Genomic DNA, 23,826 nt, shown 5'->3' with positions numbered 1-23,826 from the left:
GTCGTGTGCTCAATTATACTAGTACTACTTCCTCTACGTTCTTGTACTTAGTGTACTCAGTACGTAGTTAATTAGGAAAAGATGGACGATACGTGCATGCAATCAGGTGCAAATGGTTGCGTGCCTTCTCTCGCATATGTCTTTTAAAACAACTCCCCATATATTAATAATTAATTAAAACATTATTACAGTCCTTCGTTACAGCAAATGCAGAAGTAGACCGTCAAATCTATTATCAAAATTAAATTGAGCAATTTCATGTGTCATCATATTGGTCTGCCTAATGATTTTAGACAACATAAAAATATGGAGAAGCTTGATGATGCCAAGCTTTTCCTTTTTCAGATCAACGAGCATGGATTTATCAGGACTTCATTTGCAAGGAAAGAAACCATAAGATTGTGCAATCAATTTTCAAAAATAATAGCCGTGTGAAGAGAAATAGCGATATAAAATTTAGCCAGGCATGCCCGAAGCTCTGCTTCTTTTTCATCGAAACACAACCCAATAAAGTCCCAAGATGAGATGCATCTCGAGAAGACTTCCTAGCCACCACACCAATGCTTGTTACACTTATGTTCTCCACAAAGCTAACGTCAACATTGATATTGATATGGTTAGAAGGGGGCGGCCGCCACACCACTTGATTCCCCAAAGCGGTAGTAATTGGTGTAAACCTAGCCACCACCTGTTTTCCTTTGTTATTGGAAGCCACCTCGGCACTAGCTGACAGGATGTAAAGAAAGAGCAGTAACTATCCACAAAAATAGCAGAGTTATTGATAGATTATTTTCCTGTTCCAAAAATCAAATCATTCCTCACATGCCAAGATCAACAAAGAGGATATGCTCCCGCTGAGTTGAGTTCAACTGGTCTGATAAAATATGCAATCAGTCTAGGCCCGAAAACGTAAAAATCTCTTGCCGAAAATTTCATATGTCCCTCAACGCCAGAAGCAACACACGGGGCTTAGGACAAGTCACAAGAGCATGATAAGTACTCTCATCCTCCACCCCAGAAATAAAGCACGTACGAGTGGTAGCATGATGATGTAGAACTCTATCAACCTAAATCGCCAGGCTGTCAGTCGCTGCACGCCGTCCAAAAATTATAATCTTTTTGTGGGATGTTGGCCTTCAGTGGTATTCCACAGCCTCCTTTCTTCATTAATAAAGGTACTCGACTACCCTAAATTCTTCCCAACCCTTAAGCTTTAACCTAGGTTGTACACACTCTTCACATAGAAATAACCCGTGTTTTTCAAAACATGTTATGAAATCACCATCCCCTTGAGGATTGAAAATTCTCTTGTATATTAAATTGCACTTCACCCGCAAAAATATATATTAAATTGCACTTAGAATGGTTGTGGTTGAAAACAAAAGGCTGCTTTCCCCCTCTTGTGGAAAGGTTGATTGTATTCCATGAGCTTTCTCTTGTAGTTCCTTCGGGTCAAAGAAGAGAAACCGGTCTTCTCCCGCAGTCACGTAAACAAAATCATACATGGACAATGATGAAGTGAAGGTTGGCATTACGCCATTCAATGCGGGTCCTTCGGACTTCAGTCCTCTCTCATGATGCACTGTGACATTCCTTCCGCTCAAATCTTTTTCAATAAATAGACGTGGTTGGGTTAATTGTGGCTCTTGTGTGGCGTGTCTAATAGTTTCCTTTTTAATGTTGAGCTGTGATATCGTAAGTAAAATGTGCATGGTTTAGTCCAAATGTGTTTTCTGCCTAATTTCAGTCAGATGATTATGTAGTTTCATTGCAAATTGCAATTTAAAAAGTCTAAAGATGTGATTTACACTTCTTGATATGCGGCCCCGGTTAACTTGAAATAACAATCTCCGAAACGAATTCGCAAACCATGAGTTCTGCAAAATTTTCATATAACTTGACACATCAAAATTCCACAAAAGGCTTACTAGAATTACATGGATATAAAATATAAAAACATGTGAAAGTTTATAACAAAGAAACTTATGATTTATGTGAGTCCATCAAACACAATAATTTGGCATCTCATATCATGATGGTGCACAGAAAATAAAACACATGAATTTGTGAGGAATGAAGAGACATGGAGAGTGCATTGGACTTTGAAAGCTGAAATGGAACGATATAATATGAGATCATACTAAGATTCAGTTTATATGACATCGATGGCTGATCAATGTGTAATTTTACTCTAGTGGATTTGTATGTGAGATGAAAGGGGAACTTCATTTCGCACAAAGAAACTCAAGCAACTTGCACATACTTCATTTCACAATTTTCAGTTTATTCCACTTTACATTTATTTTCCTGGGGGTATCTTTTTTTCAGACAATCCTGACTTCCTGAGGGTATCTGACGAGCCAGATGGCGATGACAACCATGGCTCGTCTAGTGAAGCAGTAGTGAAAGCGAAGATGCGGAAGCGCGACCTGGGCATCCTCCTCCTCGCATCATTCGCCGTCTTCTTCTCGTTCCAAGTCAGCCCACTCACCTCCTCGATTCTCCTTCAGTTCCAACCGTGATCCTCCAAGCTGAGCCATTCCTCCGACTACGAGGGCCGGTTGAGTAGCACGAGGGCGACCTATCCTCCCGTGAGGCGTGGTACCACCTCTCGGACGACGGCTACAAGCACGACGCCTCCCGCTGCCGCTCGTCACCGACCTCAACGCCAACGGCGACGGCAGGGCCGAGGTCCTCCTCCCCATGCACGCCACCAAGATCCAGGTACTCCAGCCGCCCCGCCTTCTACAAATGTCATTTCACGATAAAATTTGGCAAGCATTGAAACTTTTGTCAATGTTTGTCACTAAAAAAATCAGATTTTTTTTGAAGTGTTTTTCTCTTTTTCTTTTAATTTTACTGTTCACCCGAGCTCATATGAGCTCGGGCTAAGAAACTCCATGTCCCGTATGTAGTCTGTATTGAAAGGGTGGGGCGTTTTGGAGGACGAGCTATCTAGCTCTCATAATCTCGTCCATCCGTCTTGAGGCTGTGATGTGTGTGGCATGATTTTCCGGTTATATATACGCGTGCTACTGCGCAGAAATACAAAAATGCATCACCCACTTCCTATGATCCGGCTTGATCCTTTGGGTAGGCTCCGCAGGATCAACAACTATAGGTTCCATTGTTTTTTTTCTATTTTGAGGCAATCATAGTTTTTCTTTTTCTTTTGAGAAATAGGCAAACATAGTTGTTTTCAATAACAGGCAAACATAGGTTCCGTTGGCGGCATTTCCTATTCGGCGCTGCAGGCGCCGGTTAAGGGCAATTTTCCTAACCGGCGCCTGCAGCCGCGTTAGGTTGGCTGGCCCATTTACCTGTTTTAGTCTGTAGTAGTTTTTCTTCTTCTTCTTCGTTTTCAAAAGAGCAAAGCAAAAGAAGTGCGATTGCGGGGTGAGTCGAACCACTTATCTGCTGTGCCGCGACGCAATGCACTAACCACCACGCCACTCAACCATGTTTGATATTTTCAACATTGTTATTCTTTTATTACTTCCATTGTTACTTTCCTTTTTTTTTCTGGTTTGGTGAACTTTTTTTGCGAAACTGATGAACTTTTCTCTAAAATTTGATGAATTGTTTTTAAAATTTCAATGAACTTTTTTAAATTTTATAAACCTTTTTTCATATTCGATGAACTTTTTTCAAATTCGATGAACTTTTTTCTAATTCGATGAACTTTTAGCAAAATCAATGAACTTTTTTTAAAATATGTGAACTTTTATGAAAATCGATGAATTTTTTTCAAAATTGATGAACTTTATTTTAATATCGATGAACTTTTTTCAATTTTCTTGAAATATTTTGTATTCCATGAACTTTTTCAAAATTTTCATGAACTTTTATTATCCGTGAACGTTTTTCAAACTGGTGGACTTTTTAAATTTGTTAACTTTTCTGAATTAGTAAACTGTTTCTAATTTATGAACCTTTTTAAATTCTCGTAAGCTTTTTCAACACGTGAACCTTTTTATTGTGAAACAATTTCATGAACTTTTTCTTTTAATCTGTGAACTTGTAATTTTTCGGACAGCGTGGCTGCGGATGTCCTTAAAGATTTTGCGGTATTGTGGATCAGTAGTGTGATCTTGGTCTGGACGTTGTGGCCGAATAGGCAATGGGTCTGCTCAGACTTTTAGCAAAATTACAAAACTATACACAGGATCAGACTATTTTACAGATCATTACAAGATTGCAACCTAGATTTAGCGGCAGAATCAGTCCGGCCCGTCCTACTTTGTATTGGTAGCTTCGCCACTACCCGAGCGCACGCGCTACGCGACAAAAATTTCACATAACATGGGGTGCATCTGAGCAGACCTACCATAAAAACTAGCTGGTCCTCGTCCCGTGTCATGATTACACTACAAAAATAGAAAACTATCTGGTCCTTGTCCCTTCAAAGGCTCCCTTTGCACAAGTCAAGAAAGGAAAAGTGCATGCATTTTTTTGGATTTTATAAAAATTAAAAAGCCATAACTTTTGATTCGAGCATCGGAATTTAGATTCGTTTTCATTGTTGGGTTACTCGTGACGAGTTCTTCAAAATGAGATCCGATATGAATATGTTTCGACAAACTATTTTTTAGAGCAACTTTGGGTGCTACAGAGGCAACTTTAGTGTTATAGCAAAGCAACTTCTTAGTTTGCCTACTATGATTGCCAATCAACAAGAAGTCCTTATACTGATAAAAAACAAGAAGTCCTTATAAGTTGCCTCCCATGACTATCATCTTCACTAAATTCACATATAAGTTGTCTACCCAACTATCGAGTATGCTAACACTATATTTCAGAGTATAGGTAACATGAACTACACCGACATACAACTTCTCCTAGTACCGTATCCAACTACTTAGCATTGGCATGCAACTGGGCATCATTGTTAGGCAATTAATTATCATTGTTAAGTTCTCCTGATTTGTTGGGGCAGTTGCTTAGATTCGTTTTGAACAGGTTTTTGCATTGTTTTTTTGTAATACAGATGCTTGGTTTTGCTAGACAGTTGCTTGGATTTTTTTGCTAGAACAATTTTTCATTTTGTGTGTTTCTTTGTAATTGAGTTGTTTTTGGATTTTTGCTAGAATAGATAAGTTGCATGGGGAGGGGATCAGATAGTTGTCCACAAAGGCTATTCAAGATGTTCATACGTCTTTTCTGCCTAAAGTAGACAATCTAAGTACTAATGCTAGGGACAGTTGCTTGGTTTTGCTACAATTTTTTCATAGTTACTTTTTTAGTAATGTCGTTGCTTAGATTGGATAGTACAGGTGCTTGGTTTTGTAGGATAGTTGCTCAATTTTGCTAGAGCAGTTTTGCATTGTGGTTTGGTAATACATTTGCTTGGTTTTGTGGGATAGTTGCTCGGTTTTTTGCTAGAACAGTTTTCGCATTGTGGTTTGGTAAAACATTTGCTTGGTATTGCTAGAACCAGTTTTGCATTGTGTTTTGGTAATACAATTTCTTGGATTTTGTTAGTACAATTGCTTGAATTTTTTTACACGCAAGATGAGTAGAAGTTGCACACAGTGTGACATCGAGTTGCTAGGGGGAGATCAAGGTGCCTCATGTTTTGTGTGATTTTCTCATTTTTACACAAACCAACTAATAGGCAGTCATACTAGGGAAAAAATAAAGTTGCTTCTCTATAGCACTAAAGTTGCCTCCATCGCACCCAAAGTTGCCTAAAAGAAGTTCGACAAAATCTACTAATATGGGATCTAATTTTGAAGAACTCGTCGCGAGAATCCCAACGATGAAAACGAAATAGGATTTTGACGCTTGAATCGAACGTTATGGGGGTTTAAACATTTTGAACCCCAAATAAATGAACATGAAGCCGATGAGGTCCAAGATCACATGTGCACGAAAAATATGATGATAGAGGACAAAAGTGCTCTCTTTTTGAAAGTGTATACAGATGAATCAATTGAACTTTTGGTACGAATTTCTATAAATAATACGGCACTCGATGGTATGAATTTCTATAAATAATACGGCATTCGATGATACAAACGGACGCTTAGACGCTCTCTAGCCAGGTCCTTGATTTCAGACTCATGTCCAAACCCATCGGGTAACCCGATGTGATTGGGCACCCATTGGGTCTGAGCTGCACCAATGTGCCGTCAAAGGGCCGACCACCGGCTGGAACTTTAGCCTCCCCCCAAGCCTCCTTTTATAGCGGTGGTCCTACTTGAGTCTCACTGAGTTGACGAGGTGGTACTAAAACTACCGAGTCTGTGCTATTTGCTTTTTTTTTCAGCAACATCTATGCTATTTGCTGTGGCTGCAGGTAATAGCAATTAACATGGGCTAGCTGGCCCATGGACCTGTTGCATGTCTCACGGTCTTTCACAAAATTGTAATCACAAATTCGGGACTAGCCGGCGAGCGTTTCTTCGGGAGCCTCCCAACAATCAATTGGGGCGGGCTAAGAGGGCGCCACTTGTCGCGCTCTGGGTGCTTCCTTCGGATTTTGTTCTTTTTTTATTTTTTTACACGACCTTTCGGCCTTTTAAATGATTTTTCTGGTTTTGAACTTTTTGGATTTTCACCTTTCTTCTTTTAACTTCTGGCAAAAGAAACTTTGTGTGAAAAACAAATTTTTTTCTTGTGCGAGAGGCACAGTTTTGCTCCCGCGAGAGGAACGCCCGTGTCTCTCGGAAAACGAAAAAAACATGTTTCATTTTTTTTGAACTTCCGCGAGAGGCACAGTTGTGCTTTTTCAAGAGGCACAGCCGTGCCTCTCGGAAATGAAAAAAACACGTATTTGTTTATTTTTGCTTCCGCGAGAGGCACAGTGGTGCTTTCCTGAGAAGCACGACCGTGCCTCTCGGAAACGAAAAAAAACGCGTTTTCTATTTTTTTTTCCCCTTCCATGAGAGGCACGGTTTTGCTTCCGTGAGAGGCACGGTTGTGCTTTCACAAAAGGCACGGCCGTGCCTCTTGGAAACAAAAAGAAACAAGTTTTTTTTTCTTTCGCGAAAGGAACAGTTTTGCTTTCACGAGAGGCACAACCATGCCCCTTTTGGAAAGGGAAAAAATGCTCCCGATTCGGTTTTTTTGTTCAGTTTTTTTGTCTAATTATTTTCTTGAAAAATAGTTCGTCAAAACCTATCAACATGGGATCTAGTTTTCAAGATCTCTCAACCCAAGGAATCCAATGATGAAAACGGTTTGAGATTTGGACGCACAGTTTAAGAGATAAAACATTTTTAATAAACGGATGTACAAAAAAAGAGAAAACTCTGTGGTTGCGACAGGTGGCGCGCATGCAATGCGCCACTTGTCACGACCTGCGGAGGTCGGAGTGTTCTTTGAAAAGAGTACTCCTTAATTAGTGATTTCATACAAATTCTGTAGTTGAGAAAGTTGTGAATGGGCATTATGGGGTGCTGCCAATTTGTCATGGCCACATGATGTGGGCTGCAAGATACTTAAAAGGCATGATGATATCACGGTATTCTACATATTTTGTTAGATATAGATAGCTTGCACATGTATTTAATTATTATAATATACTAATCAGGCAACCCATCGAGTAACCCACGGGCACGAACCTATGCCTATACCCTACTCACGACTAATCGGGTTACCCGTGGGTAAGACCCATGGGCAAAGATGGCGACCCATACCATAACCATTCGGGTAGGGTGCCCACGGGCGACCAAACCCATGGGTCAAACTGCCGGGTTGAGCAAGCGGTGCTATCCCCACTATGTCCAAAGTTCGCTAAGTAGTGTGCAACACTATTATCCCCCATGTTTGAGTCTTCATTCTTGTCATACTTGTTCAGTTAAGTTATTCAGACTTGTCAACTGATAAACTATCACAACAAACAACACATGGCAATCCTATGCACATATCGAACTGGGCAAGTATGGAGATCTCGGCAAGCATTTGGAAGGAGATAATTTGTGGTATGTTTCCCAATCCCATCTCTAATCTAGAGCACCACTCAAGTTTTTAGCACTTCTTGAGGAAAGGGTTTAGGGCCAGTTCTTTTGCTAGCTTTTCTGGGCTTCCAGAATAAACTGCTCCCTACCCAGCTTATTTTAGAAGCCCAACCAAAATTTTCTTTTTAGAAGCCTATTAATCAAGTCTTAATTACTCGGCTTCTAAAAAAATAAATTTGGTTGGCCTTCTAGAATAAGCTGGGTAGGGGCAGATTTTTGCAGCTTATTCTAGAAGTCACCAAAAGGTTCCTGCTTGTCTCATGCATCAGGAATTTGATTTGAGTCAAAACCTCAAGCTCTTATTACTAGATTTATCAAGAAATATACTACCTTTATAAGATGTATTTTCATGTGAAACAACATGTTTTCAACGAAATTATATGGTAAAAGTATAATTTCGGAGATGGAAGCATGTCCTAAAGGCCTACAGTTTGTATGGATTGGAGGAAGTACTCCATCTGACCCATATTTCTTGAGGAGTACAATTATATGAACCAGAGTACTTGTATTTAATGAATTGATTGTTTTCCTCTTACATGCAGGCCCGGTTGCCCATCAAATTTTAAAGTACTCCTAGATAACTATGCCAGGCTTCTTCGAGGTTACCACTCAGCTCCATTCTTTTTTTGATTTGTCGAAGTTGGTGAGGGGAAGAAATTCCCCACTCAGCTCCATGTTAACCACTCCAATTACTCTTTTACGATCGTGGTCATTACTAGTGATGCTTATCATGACATTTTTCCTTTGCAGATCTTTCAAGGAAGATCATGCGAGGTATAGCCTTGGCACTAGGTGCGCCGTCGTATGCTTTGGAAGGCGGAACGGCGGGAGATCCCTTCTGCTATCTCAGGCTGATTGGGTATCCAGCCCCAGCTAGTATTCCACAGGAGCAACGCACTGATACTGGATGGTAAGCAAAAATAAATAAATAAACCATTGATGTTTTCTGGTATGTTCTGCACAAATTCTGCTCACTTGCGTGGATACATCTCACTCTGCTTTTCTTCTTTGTTCATGCATTATGTGGCTAATTCAGTGGAGCTCACACGGATTACGGTCAGTTGGACTAGTATGCTTTGCTTACTTCCTTGGAAAATCATATACTTTCTGCATTTTTGTTGCCACCCAAGATCAGTGGAGGGTCTTGCAGTTTACATAAAAAAATCTTGGAAATCATTAACGTCATTTTGTTAAACTATAGGCCTTTTGACACTAGTTAACCAAGATGATGGCATTTGTGCTCTTGATGTACTTGTCTCTTTATTAGGATCTCACTGTCATATACATGTTACATTTTTGTTTGTATGTTCCCTTTGCATGCTCTATCATCAAGAAAAAAGCACTTCGAAAATTCTTTGCTATATATTATGGTTGTTAAACCACATATGTCACGAGATATGGCTGTCACGTTGGGATGTTCTCACGTCAGGAATAGAGTAGGTTGTTAGGAGATTAGCTAGGATTCTCTCTGTAACCGAACTAGCACTAGTAGAAAACAGGGCTTTCGTTCGGGCCTGGCCAGCCCATTAGTCCCGGTTCTGCACGAACCGGGACCCATGGGGTGCATTAGTCCCGGTTCGTGAGCCCAGGGGGCCGGCCGGGCCACGTGGGCCACTGGTCCCGGTTCGTCTGGACCTTTTGGTCCCGGTTCCACGCACGAACCGGGACCAATGCGACTCGCCCCTGGCCCATGACCATTAGTCCCGGTTTGTGCCACAAACAGGGACTAAAGGGTTGGTCCTCGTTGCGGTCAGAGTTTAGTCCCACCTCGCCAACTGAAGGGCGCTCACACCGGTTTATAAGCCCGTCCCTCTCTGCCTTGTTGAGCTCCTCTCAAAATGAAAATAAATGCCCTTATACAGGGAATTTAACCTAAATTCAGAGTGAATTTCTCTGAAATTCATAGAAACTTATTATGAATTTAGGTTGAATTCTCTCTATAGGCGCATCTATGCTCATTTTTTATGTTGGGATTGGCGATCTTTACAGACTTTTTGTGTGTTGAATATGCACCATTCGAAATCAGTCTCTGCTTTGAATGGTTCATTTTGAACACACAAAAAGTCTGGAGTTCAAATAAGTTCAAGAAAATGAAATCCCTTTGTAACAGACGAGTTTCCGTATGAAATCCTGATACTTCGAAAGAGATTGTCCGTTTTGTACACGAAGTGCATCCACCTTTTGCCGGGACCCTCTCAACTTTTTAGCACATGCTATGTGGATGAAATGATGATACCATGCCAACTTTAAACCTTTTCAGAGTTCATTTGAAATGCTTTTCAATTTTAGGGTCTTCTAGCTCAAAATAATTAGTAAATGCATGAAAAATAACAAATGAAGACAGAAAGGATTGAAAAATGATGATGTGGCTTTGAATGGTGCATTTTGAACACACAAAAAGTCAGGAGTTCAAATAAGTTTTAAAAAATGAAATCCCTTTGTAACAGACGAGTTTCCGTATGAAATCCTGATACTTTGAAAGAGATTGTCCGTTTTATACACGAAGTGCATCCACCTTTTGCCGGGACCCTCTCAACTTTCTTGCACATGCAATGTGGATGAAATGATGATACCATGCCAACTTTCAACCTTTTCAGAGTTCATTTGAAATGCTTTTCAATTTTAGGGTCTTATAGCTCAAAGTAATTAGTAAATGCATGAAAAATAACAAATGAAGTCAGAAAGGATTGAAAAATGATGATGTGGCTTTGAATGGTGCATTTTGAACACACAAAAAGTTTTAAAAAATGAAATCCCTTTGTAACAGACGAGTTTCCGTATGAAATCCTGATATTTTGAAAGAGATTGTCGGTTTTGTACACGAAGTGCATCCACCTTTTGCCGGGACCCTCTCAACTTTCTTGCACATGCTATGTGGATGAAATGATGATACCATGCCAACTTTCAACATTTTCAGAGTTCATTTGAAATTCTTTTCAATTTTAGGGTCTTATAGCTCAAAATAATTAGTAAATGCATGAAAAATAACAAATGAAGTCATAAAGGATCGAAAAATGATGATGTGGCTTTGAATGGTGCATTTTGAACACACAAAAAGTCAGGAGTTCAAATAAGTTTTAAAAAATGAAATCCCTTTGTAACAGACGAGTTTCCGTATGAAATCCTGATACTTCGAAAGAGATTGTCCGTTTCGTACACGAAGTGCATCCACCTTTTGCCGGGACCCTCTCAACTTTCTTGCACATGCAATGTGGATGAAATGATGATACCATGCCAACTTTCAACCTTTTCAGAGTTCATTTGAAATGCTTTTCAATTTTAGGGTCTTATAGCTCAAAGTAATTAGTAAATGCATGAAAAATAACAAATGAAGTCAGAAATGATTGAAAAATGATGATGTGGCTTCGAATGGTGCATTTTGAACACACAAAAAGTCAGGAGGTCAAATAAGTTTTAAAAAATGAAATCCCTTTGTAACAGACGAGTTTCCGTATGAAATCCTAATACTTTGAAAGAGATTGTCCGTTTTGTACACGAAGTGCATCCACCTTTTGCCGGGACCCTCTCAACTTTCTTGCACATGCAATGTGGATGAAATGATGATACCATGCCAACTTTCAACCTTTTCAGAGTTCATTTGAAATTCTTTTCAATTTTAGGGTCTTATAGCTCAAAATAATTAGTAAATGCATGAAAAATAACAAATGAAGTCATAAAGGATTGAAAAATGATGATGTGGCTTTGAATGGTGCATTTTGAACACACAAAAAGTCAGGAGTTCAAATAAGTTTTAAAAAATGAAATCCCTTTGTAACAGACGAGTTTCCGTATGAAATCCTGATACTTCGAAAGAGATGGTCCGTTTTGTACACGAAGTGCATCCACCTTTTGCCGGGACCCTCTCAACTTTCTTGCACATGTTATGTGGATGAAATGATGATACCATGCCAACTTTCAACCTTTTCAGAGTTCATTTGAAATGCTTTTCGATTTTAGGGTCTTATAGCTCAAAATAATTAGTAAATGCATGAAAAATAAATAATGAAGTCAGAAAGGATTGAAAAATGATGATGCGGCTTTGAATGGTGCATTTTGAACACACAAAAAGTCAGGAGTTCAAATAAGTTTTAAAAAATGAAATCTCTTTGTAACAGACGAGTTTCCGTATGAAATCCTGATACTTCGAAAGAGATTGTCCGTTTTGTACATGAAGTGCATCTAATTTTTGCCGTAATCCTCTCAACTTTCTTGCACATGCTATGTGGGTGAAATGATGATACCATGCCAATTTTCAACCTTTTCGGAGTTCATTTGAAATGCTTTTCAATTTCCGGGTCTTATAGCTCAAAAAAGCAGTAAATGCATGAAAAATAATAAAATGCATAAAACTATAATATTTGTTATGATCAACTAAAAAACTAAAATCAATTAAAATATTCTGTTTTGATGAACTAAAATAAAACTATAATATTCTTCAATAGCAAAAAGAATCAACTAAAAAGCTTTTATAAAACTATAATAGCAAAAGGAATCAACTAAAAAGCTTATATAAACCTCTAGTATTTTTGAAACTAAAATTATATGAATTTTATGCAACTTATATTAACAAAGTATTTTTTGTTCAAAACATTAATAGCAAAAAGAATTTAATAGCAAAAAAATTAACAAAATCTGGTTTTGATTAAAATAGATATTTAAAATAACCTAAAATTACCAAATTGAGTATAATGATAAAACATATTAATATTAAATAGAAGAAATGGAATCACTCAAAAATCTGTTTTTATAGTAAATTTATTCATAAAACTAGTGATTCACATACATTTAAAAAAATAAATTTTAAAACTAATGCCACTAACAGAAAGTTTATAATTTTTGTGACCTAAAAGCAAAAAAGAAATCACTAAAAAACTATAAATATTCAGTTTTAAGTAGAAATAAAAAAGAAAAAGAAAAAATGCCACCTACTGGACCTCCACGGCCTGAATACGACTAGAAACCCTACAATGGGCCAGGATTCAGGCTCGCAGAAGGCCCAATAGGCCCAACAGGCATGGCAAAGTAGAGATTAGGCCCGTAAGCCTGCAATAGAGAGGAGCTCGAGAGGGTGGCGGCAGCAAAGCTTATAAACCACTCCAAGCCCCTCTCAACTAGCGAGGTGGGACTAAACTTCCCACCGCACCGTGCCAGCACAAGGCCTATGGTCCCGGTTCATGCCACCAACCGGGACCATAGGTGGGCATTCGTACTGGTTCGTGGCACCAACCGGTACCAATGCCCACCTATGGTCCCGGTTCGTGCCACCAACCGGGACCATAGGCCTCAGTTTCCCGCCCTTTGGGCTGCCGAAAAGAGACCTTTGGTCCCAGTTCGTGGCACTAACCGGGACCATAGGTGGGCATTGGTACCGGTTGGTGCCACGAACCGGTACCATTGGTTTTGTTATATAAGGTAGCACTTGTGAAAATTTCGCCAACTGCTACCATTCCCCCCGACGCCGCCAGGCCGTTCCTCGTCGTCGTCGCCGCCGCCCCGAGCCCCTGCCCCGACGCCGTCGCCCCGCCCCTGACCCGCCGTCGACGTCGTCCTCGCCGTCGCCGTCGCCGCCCCCGAGCCACTCCTCCCCGAGCCCTCGCCGCGCACGTAACCCCTCCCCCACGAGCCCGCCGTCCTCGTCGCCGTCATCGTTGCCGGCCTCGTCGTCGTCCTCGTCACCGGCCTCGTCGCCGTCCTGCCTCGAGCCCCCAGTGAGCCCCTTCCCATCCCGATTCGTGCGCTGCCGCGGCTGCCGTTGCCCCTGTGCGTTGCCGCCGCCCCCTGCGCCACGCCGCCGCCCCTGTTTTTGTATGTATGTATGTATGTATATGGATGTATGTATGTATGGATGGATGGATATGCATGTATATGGATGGATGTATGTGTATGTGTTCATAGTTTTTTTTGTTCATAGCATTTTTAGGCTGTATAGTTTTATTTTTGTTCAATGTTTATGGTTAGAAGAGGATCGGAGAGGAAAAAATTGTGTTGCAAAAGTTACATTTAAGGTTAGTTGATTTAGTGCATTTTAGGTTATTAGTTCTACTGTTAGTGCATTTAAAGTTAGTTTATTTTTAGTTGAACTAGTTGATTACTTAATAAAACTACTTTATTTTACTATATATAGAAGTAGTTTATTTTTAGTAAGTACTACTTTATTTTATTTATAGTTAGTGCTTAATTAGTAGTTGAAGTAGTTGATTTAACAAAACTAGTTTATTTTACTATAGAAGTAGTTCATTTTTAGCAAGGAAATTAATAGAACTAGTTTGTTTTTTTAGTTAAAGCAATTATTCCTGCATCGACGTCGACGATGCCTATCCCGCATCCTTGTCGTCGACTCGGCGGAGGAGGCCGGCTTGATCAGAGGGGCCCTGTCCGGGATTGGGCTCCGCCGGGCTGGTTTTGGGAGGTGCTACCTTCCGGTGGGCGTAGGTTGGTGAGGAGCCAACCCGTCGTTGACCCGATCCTTGTTTGGTGGCGGTCGCGTGGGCCAGTGACGGTGCCGAGGCTTCCGGACACCGCGGAGGTGGTACGTCACCGTGTCAGCGAGGAGGACCAGCACGTCCGTCGCTACATGGTTGCGTTGGAGGGCAGGTACGACAATACCTGGCAGGTTCTTCAGGGATCTCACTGGAGCTATGATCCTGTGATGGTTCCGTCCCTTTGGGTGTCCACCGCCTGCGCCGATACCCGTCGGGCACTACGGTTCTAGCTGTACTAGCGATGCTATATGTATGATAGTATTCGAGGTGTATTAGTGATAATATTCGACGATGTACGGACGCATGGAGATGATGTAGTTTTGCTTATAATTGAATGCATCCTAATTTGAATACTACTTTATTTTGTGATTTGATTTTGCTTATTGAATGCTCAAAATGGAAAACTACTCCTACTTTGAATGCTAAAATTGGAGAGCACTATGCAAGGCGTATGCATATGATTAGTTGATAGCTTATAGGGTTTTTGTTTTCGCAGAAATCTAGGAGCCCCCGGCCCCTCCATCATCCCCGCCGTCATCCCCGTCACCGCCCCCTCCGACATCGAGGTGAGACCAGCCAAATCCTCTTTTAGAAAGATAATTAAACGATATTTCGGGTTGACTTTAAGTCTGTCGAGTCTCCACCATATATGAGAGGACGAAGAATCCCGACTGTTGTCGTGGGGGTAGCTTCTCCTTCGTTCCCGTGTGCTAGAAAATTTGGTGTAATGCACTCGAGAACGAAAGGAGGAGCTACCATCACCGACGGTCGCCAATGTCAGAGAGGAATCAGTGAGGGAGAGTTCCACCATATATATATATGAGAGGACGAAGAATCCCGACTGTTGTCGTGGGGGTCGCTTCTCCTCTGTTCCCGTGTGCTACACATTTTGGTGTAATGCACTCGGGGACAAATGGAGGAGCGACCATCACCAACGGTCGAATGTATACACCACGTGAGCTGAGAGTTTTCAAGAAAAGACTCGACAAACCGATAGTCAACCCATGATGAATAATAATGATCTAACTTAGGTTTTTTAGTACATATATTTAATTGTAGACGTTTAATATTTGAATTATGAACATAGGAAATGTCGTACTCGGACGACGAAAGTCTCCTGGGGGAGTGCGACTGGTGCCACGACGACCGAGGTCAGTGCGACAGGCCTCACCTGGACGAAGATCGGCACTTCAGTATTAAGCTGGAGGAGACCTTCGATGTTGAAACGGTATGCAACGACGACAAGTGTTATTTTTTCGTAATTAAGCACGACTTCAACTATTTCAACGTGTACTTTTCATCTTTTACAATTCGACTAGCTTATCCCATGCCATGCAAGACGCTACGTCTTGGAGAGGATGGGTTTTGAAGACCATGAAAGTACGGAAACAAAGAAAATTCACCTAAGGACCCATCATGATATAGATTTTGAAGTAAATCTGTATAATTCTGAGAGCGTAACCCATTTTGGTTGCAAAAATTGGGAAGCATTTTGCAAGATGTATGGTTTTGATGAGGGTATGCTTCTCACCATGGATCTTGGTGATCCTGACATCGTGCAAGACAATATGGACATTTGGGTCCTTGTTGATACGCCTCCAATTCTACCGCTATGTGAGTTTCTCAAACATAGTTATTAGCTAATTTATATTGTTCATTTCAAAATAGTTGACAGCTTATTTTCATTGACAGCTTATTTTGATTGTTCAAACAATGTGCGGAACATGGTAGACAGAACCTACTACACCGATGGCTCTGAGTTAACTTATAAGGAGAAAACTCATTTGGTCGGATTTTGTACTGATCTTGAGAATTACAATATCTATTGTAAAACTCCTCCACATTATGGTCAATACGTGTCACTAGTGCACATGTTGAACTACGGTAACTACTATGGAGATACCCTGGTAAGATTTCTTACTATTACGACATCCGTGCATCTTTTGCATACTTCTAAAACTAGTACATCATTGCTAACTATGAAGTTATTACTATGTTTTTCAACAGATAATCCCAGAGGATTGTGTGCCTCATTTGATGTATCAGAATGGTAGGCTTGATGTTTTGAACATACAAGCAGGTCATCCTACGAATCTCAACTGTCCATACCGGATTTCTAAAAGAAGTGGAGACATGAAAATCAAAGAATGGAAAAAATGTATGGACAGTCGCAAGGAGGTTCTTGGAAGAAAAAGGAAGCGAAGCGCAAAAATTGGAGATGGGATGATCTCCATTCTCCATAATGGAGAGTCGGGGTCTATATTGTTTTATGCTATTTTACCTTAAAGAGGGTATTTAGGTCCTACCTAATACTGATGATCATGTGCTAAGAACAATTAAGTAGGGTTGGTTCGATGACTATGAGGATGATGATCGTATGACTTGTTATTAATAACGAGTAGAAGTTGTATGATGATGATTAGTAGGACTTGTTATTACGATGATAGCACGGAAATAAGAGAGGACAGTTCTCTCTGTTAGCTAGCTTACACACCCTAAATTACCCCCTAAACCCTCCCCCCTTTCAAAAGAAAAACAAAAACCCCAGCCACTAAAATGCTGACGCGTGGATGCCTTTTGGTCCCGGTTGGTGTCACCAACCGGGACCAAAGGCCCTCCTGCCTGGGCTGGCCGCAGCGGCCACGTGGAGGCCCATCTGTCCCGGTTCGTGTAAGAACCGGGACTAAAGGGCTAGGGCATTAGTAACGACCCTTTAGTCCCGGTTCAACAACCGGGACAAAAGGCCCTTACCAACCGGGACAGATGACCCTTTTCTACTACTGTAGCTTATCTCTATGTCTTTCTTGTACCTCAAGATGTAATCCTCTCAAACAACTTGTATGCGTATCAGGGATAAGCCCCTGGCTATAAACACGAAGGCGCGCCCCTCAACAGGGGTACGACGCTTACTGCAAGTTTCTCATGGTATGCAGAGCAGGTCTCTTCCATTACATCTAGGTCTTTCCATCTCCACAAAAAAGCTCCACCATGTCTTCCTCCAGCACTTCCCAGGGCAGCCTCACCGGCCAAATCACGGAGAAGCTCACCCGCGGCAACTATGTGCTCTGGCGTGCCCAGATCACGCCCTAGCTTAGGGGTGCAGGGTTCTTCGGCTATGCCGATGGAACCGTGCTGGAGCCCGTCCGGATGATCACCACCAAGGACAAGGACGAGAAGGAAGAAACGTCGCTGAACCCACTTCACTCGATCTGGGTTAGGGAGGATCAGCAGGTACTTGGATACTTGCTTAACAATCTGTCAAAAGAAGTGCTTGTGCAGGTCACTTCAATCTCCCATGACCACGAGCTATGGTCTGCGTTGGCGAACATGTTCTCCTCGTAGTCCGTGGCCTGCGTCAACAACGTGCGCATAGCACTGGCCAACGCGCAGAAGGGGCAGCAGACGGTCGTGGCGTACTTCACGCACATGCGCGCACTGGCGGACGAGCTTGCCGCCGCCAGCAAACCCCTGCAAGATGACGAGCTGGGCTCGTACATCCTCGCCGGGCTAGATATGGAGTACCAGCCACTGGTGTCTTCTGTTAACGCCAAAACCGTCCCCGCCTCCCTCGATGAGATCTTTGCCATGATGAGCAATTTCGATCAGAGGGCGACTCTCTACTCGGGCTCCGGCGGCGGCTTCAAAAGCTCCGCCAACGCTGCTGCTCGAGGCCGCGGCGGCGGCTCCTCGCGGTACCGTGGACCACCACGGACCAAGGGCAAGATCAGCGGCGGCAACCACAACACCAACTCCCGCAGCAATGGCACCGGCGGGCGGCCCCCCTCTTCCAACAACAGGGGTCGCCGCAACTCCTCCAATAACAAAAACTCCCGCCCTGATGCGATCCGCTGCCAGATCTGCGGCAAGCCGGGTCACTCCGCCAAAGACTGCTGGTACAGGTTTGAGGAGGATGATGACACCTCTTCTCAGGATGAAAAAGTTGCCGGGGCAGCACAGGGGTCCTATGGAGTCGATACCAACTGGTATGTCGACAGCAGCGCCACGAATCACATCACTGGTGAGCTAGAGAAGGTCACTATGAGGGAAAAGTACCATGGCCAGGAGAAAATACACACCGCAAACGGAGGAGGTATGAGGATTCAGCATGTTGGTCATTCAGTTATAAAAAACCCTCATCGAAAAATACATCTTAGAAAAATTCTACATGTCCCTAGTGCTTCTATGAATCTCCTATCTATTCACCGTATTGCCATTGATAATCATGGTTACCTTGAGTTTCACCCTTATTTCTTTTTGATCAAGGATCAGGCCACGAAGAAAATCCTCTATCGAGGTAGATGTGTTCGAGGGCTTTACCCGCTGATTCCCGAGCTTAGGAGATCCAATAAGTAAGCATGTGGTGTCACCAAATTACCTTCGTCCCGGTGGAATGATCGATTAGGGCATGCATCTTTTTCTTTAGTTGAACGAGTGCTTAGGAAAAATAAGCTCCCGTATGTTGGTGAGCGTAGCATTGAAACAATTTGTGATTCTTCTCAAAAGGCTAAAAGCCATCAATTGCCATATCCAATATCTACTAGCATTTTTACCAAACCGTTGCAACTCATTTTTTCCAATGTTTGGGGTCCTGCCCCTAGTTCTGTTGGTAGACACCCATATTATGTGAGTTTCATCGATGATTACAACAAGTATTCTTGGATTTATCTTCTTAAGAAAAGATCCGATGATTTCAAGTTTTTCACAATTGTCAAGCACTCGTTGAACATAAGTTTGATAGCAAAATCATTTCTCTCCAATCTGATTGGGGAGGGGAATATGAGAAACTTAACTCATTTTTCCAAAAGATCGGTATTTCCCATCATGTGTCATGCCCTCATGCGCACCAACAAAACGGTTCTGCCGAGCGCAAACATAGGCACATCGTAGAAGTTGGTCTTGCTCTTCTAGCAAGAGCTTCCATGCCTCTAAAGTTCTGGGATGAAGCGTTTCTTACTGTTGTCCATCTCATCAACATGCTACCTAGTCGTGTGATTCATAATGAAACTCCAGTAAAAAGATTTCTTCATACCAAACCCGACTACACAACACTTCGTTTTTTTGGTTGTGCTTGTTGGCCCAACATCAGGCCATACAACAAACGGAAACTTATGTTTCGATCCACGCAGTGTGTCTTTCTAGGATATAGTCCACAACACAAAGGTGTCAAATGCCTTGATGTGTCCATCGACCGTGTCTATATATCTCGAGATGTTATTTCTGATGAAAATAAATTCCCCTTCGCTGATCTACACCCCAATGTTGGTGCCTTGCTACGGCAAGAGATTCTTCTTCTGCCTCCTCATCTCACCAACTCAGATCACGGGGGAAATTATTCTGATGATCAACTGCTGACTAACCCTCATGATAATATTCTGCGTGAGTCTTGTGATGATGCAGAAGAACACCGCGAAGAAAATGGTGAAAATCGCGAGCAAAACAGTGAAGAAATCAGGTATACAGGGGCTCATTTTATGTGTCCACAACCGGGGGACATATCCTCCTCGGGGTCGCCGCGGCTGACACCCGTCAGCGGATCTGCACCCGGATCCGGAGCGCCAGCGGGGCCAGAGACAGTGCCAGGCACCGCGCGCGCCAGGAGCGAGTCCCCGCTTGGCACGCGGCATGATGCAACCCGCCCAGAAATGCCACCGAGCCGCGCCAATCGCCTTCTGCCATGTGTCCATCGGTCACTCGGCTTGGTGATCCGTTGTGCGTCTATACGCGTTGCCCGCGCCAGCAGACAGGCACGGATTTGGAGGCGCCAACCAGACCAAGATTCGGCGCTGGTCCTGTCGGGCCCGTGACCAGCTCGCGACACGGAGCTGATCCGGGCGGACCCACGCCATCATCCGGCAATGATGAGGCCCGGGGCTTGGGATCTTCTGCACCGCGCGCAACAGCCACGCCTTCTCCCGATGCCACAGAAGATCCAGCTGCCTCGTAGATGCAGCTGGAGGTCAGGGATCGGCTGCTGATCCTATGGGATCTTCTGCGGCAACTGCTCCGAGTTCATCTCCTGCGCCAGTGCCGCGTACACGTCTCCAACAAGGGGTAATTCAGAGAACTAATTATAAAACTAAATTTGGGTTAGCATGTTCTACAGGTGAACCTGGCACTCTAGCAGAGGCGCTCAATGACACACGATCGAAGAAAGCCATGGAAGAAGAATACATGACACTCCATAGAAATAAAACATGGCATCTAGTTCCACCACGGCGAGGTAAAAATCTTATTGACTGCAAGTGGGTATTCAGAATCAAGAAAAAATCTGATGGAACTATTGATCGCTACAAAGCAAGACTTGTTGCAAAAGGCTTTAAACAACGTTATGGTACAGACTATGAGGGTACCTATAGTCTTGTTGTAAAAGCTGCTACTATTCGTCTTGTTCTGTCCTTAGCTGTTTCCAGGGGATGGAGTCTCAGGCAACTAGATGTACAGAATGCGTTCCTCCATGGTGTTCTGGAAGAGGAAGTTTACATGAAACAACCTCCTGGGTTTGAAATAAGAATGCACCCTATCATGTATGCAAACTTGATAAAGCTTTGTATGGATTGAAGCAAGCTCCTAGGGCATGGTATTCAAGACTCAGCCAAAAATCGCTAGCACTCGGTTTTGTCTCTTTAAAGTCAGATACCTCATTGTTCATTTATAATAAGTCAAATACCTCTATATTTGTGCTTATCTATGTTGATGATATTATTGTCACAAGTTCATCAGATGAGGCTATATCAGGGTTGCTCAAGGATCTAAGTGCCGAGTTTGCTCTTAAGGATCTGGGAGATCTACACTTCTTCCTAGGCATTGAGGTTAAGAAACATGAAGATGGACTTCATCTGTCTCAGGAAAAGTATGCTGCTGATCTGGTAAGAAGAGTTGGGCTGCAAGGCTGTAAGTCATCACCAACACCTTTATCCAGTACAGAAAAGTTATCATTAATAGAAGGATAGCAACTAAATCAGGAAGATAGTACCAGATATAGAAGTCTAGTAGGAGCGCTTCAATACTTGACTCTAACAAGGCCTGATATTTCATTTGCTGTAAACAAAGTATGCCAGTTCCTTCATGCACCCACCACAACTCATTGGACTGCTGCAAAGCGAATAGTTAGATATGTGAAAGACACTATGAATGTTGGTCTTACTTTCAGCAAGTCATCATCTACTCTTGTGAGTGCCTTCTCTGATTCAGAATGGGCAGGGTGTCTTGATGATAGACGCTCCACTGGTGGGTTTGCTATTTTCTTTGGACCCAACCTTATATCATGATGTGCAAAGAAACGGGCTACAGTGTCACGGTCAAGTACAGAGGCAGAATACAAAGCTCTAGAAAATGCAACAGCAGAAATTATATGGGTGCAGTCAATGCTAAAAGAATTGGGTGTGAGACACACTCCGGTTCCATGTTTGTGGTGTGACAATCTTGGTGCCACTTACCTTTCTACTAATCCTGTCTTTCATGCAAGAACTAAACATATAGAGATTGATTTTCATTTTGTCAGAGAAAGAGTTGCTGACAGAAAATTGGAGATTCGTTTTATACATTCCAGAGACCAGGTAGCAGACGGTTTCACGAAGGCATTGCCCACGAGAAGCTTTGAAGAATTCAAGCATAATCTCAACAAGCAAGTTGTGATTAAGGGAGGATGTTAAACCACATATGTCACGAGATATGGTTGTCAAGTTGGGATGTTCTCACATCAGGAATAGAGTAGGTTGTTAGGAGATTAGCTAGGATTCTCTCTGTAACCGAACTAGCTTATCTCTATCTCTCTCTATGTCCTTATTGTACCTCAAGATGCAATCCTCTCAAACAACTTGTATGCGTATCAGGGATAAGCCCCTGCCTATAAACACGAAGGCGCGCCCCTCAACAGGGGTACGACGCTTACCGCAAGTTTCTCAATGGTTTCAGGTCAGAAACCTGTCTGGCGAGTGGATACAGGCAAAGCCAGTCCCTGGAACCTTTGTCTGCAACATTGGTGACATGCTAGAGGTTAGTCTCCTCCAAAACATGAAACATGCTTGATCCTACTCCAACTTCTGTGTAGGAAAAAATGCTCATTACTGACTATCGTACTTATTCGGTTTTCGGTTTGGTGTAATGGAATATATTAGCCCACACTCCATAGAGTTTCCAATAACTCCCCTCGTTACCGTGTATCTGTTGCCTTCTTCAATGAGGTATGTGCGCATCCAGAAAGACAAAAAAACATTTTGTTAGGTTAGAAAAACCAACCATTTCTATACATGCCGCCCTTTGTACTCAAATTCTTTCTTATGCCACACATATATACAGTCAAACTTCGATGCCGTGGTTGAGCCTGCGGAGCTATGCCGGGAGAAAATGGGCCGCGTTGCCAAGTACAACAAGGTGGTGTACGGGGAGCGTCTGGTCAAGAAAGTTCTGAACAACTTCGTGCTGTAACGTCCGATGCACAGCTTACAGGCTACAAATCATGTTTTTTTAGGCAATAGAAATCATGATTTTGATGTGCCTTGTTCTAGTTACTTCACGCCGCGCGCCATTGTAACTTTGTCCCATCCGGCATGCTTTATCCTCGTTATGATTATTATCTTATCAGGATTTTGATGCGCTTATGATATAGGGAGACCGGGAGTTGAAACCATTTGCGGTTGTATCACTTTGATACGGTGCAATAATCAATGAAATGTTTCTGTCTGTTTATGTGAGTGCGCTCGATATACATTTTGATAGCGAGCCGTTGATTGTGAGTGATTCAACCATGAAGTTTCGTGACTCCAGTGAGTTACACTCGGTGTTTGCAAGAAGATAAAGAAGAAGAAAAATACTCTGTCTTATCGATCTTATGATGATTGATTGCTTTTTGGAGCGGGCGGAGGTTGCTCTGGGTAGAATCTCCCTTGTGTCGGCTATGCTGCAGACTGCAATGACGTCACATCCTCCTATTGCAGTTGGTGTTTGCTCCGAGGAGGACACGAAGGCAAAGTTATATGGTTGTTTCTCCCCCCGTGTTGGGGACATTTCGTCGTTGATGTCTCACTAGTAGAAAACTGGGCTTTGGTCACGGGGCAATATTCACATTAGTCCCGGTTCAGTCACGAACCGGGACTAATGTGAGCATTGGTCCCGGTTCATGCGGCCAGGGGCCTGTCGGGCCTCGTGGGGGCATTGGTCCCGGCTCGTCCGGACCCGTTGGTCCCGGTTGGTGGGACAAACCGGGACCAATGGGCCACGCTCCTGGCCCACCACCCTTTAGTCTCGGTTCCTACCACAAACCAGGACTAAAGGGCTGGTCCTAGTTGCGGCCAGTGTTTAGTCCCACCTCGCCAACCGAAGGGCGCTCACACCAGTTTATAAGCCCGTCCCTCTATGCCTTGTTGAGCTTCTCTTAAAGTGAA

General features: G+C 42.7%; 1 pseudogene; it reads left to right on the top strand.

Annotated features, from left to right (window-relative positions):
- The first annotated feature begins 2,414 nt into the window (after window positions 1-2,414).
- Window positions 2,415-22,870, top strand: LOC120969067 (homoarginine-6-hydroxylase 2-ODD-233-like; annotated as a pseudogene).
- The last annotated feature ends 956 nt before the right edge of the window (window positions 22,871-23,826 follow it).

This window comes from Aegilops tauschii, chromosome 7 (assembly GCF_002575655.3).
Source record: "Aegilops tauschii subsp. strangulata cultivar AL8/78 chromosome 7, Aet v6.0, whole genome shotgun sequence".
NCBI lineage: Eukaryota > Viridiplantae > Streptophyta > Magnoliopsida > Poales > Poaceae > Aegilops > Aegilops tauschii.
Note: the sequence above shows the minus strand (reverse complement) of the source record. Positions and strands in the feature narration are given on the sequence as shown.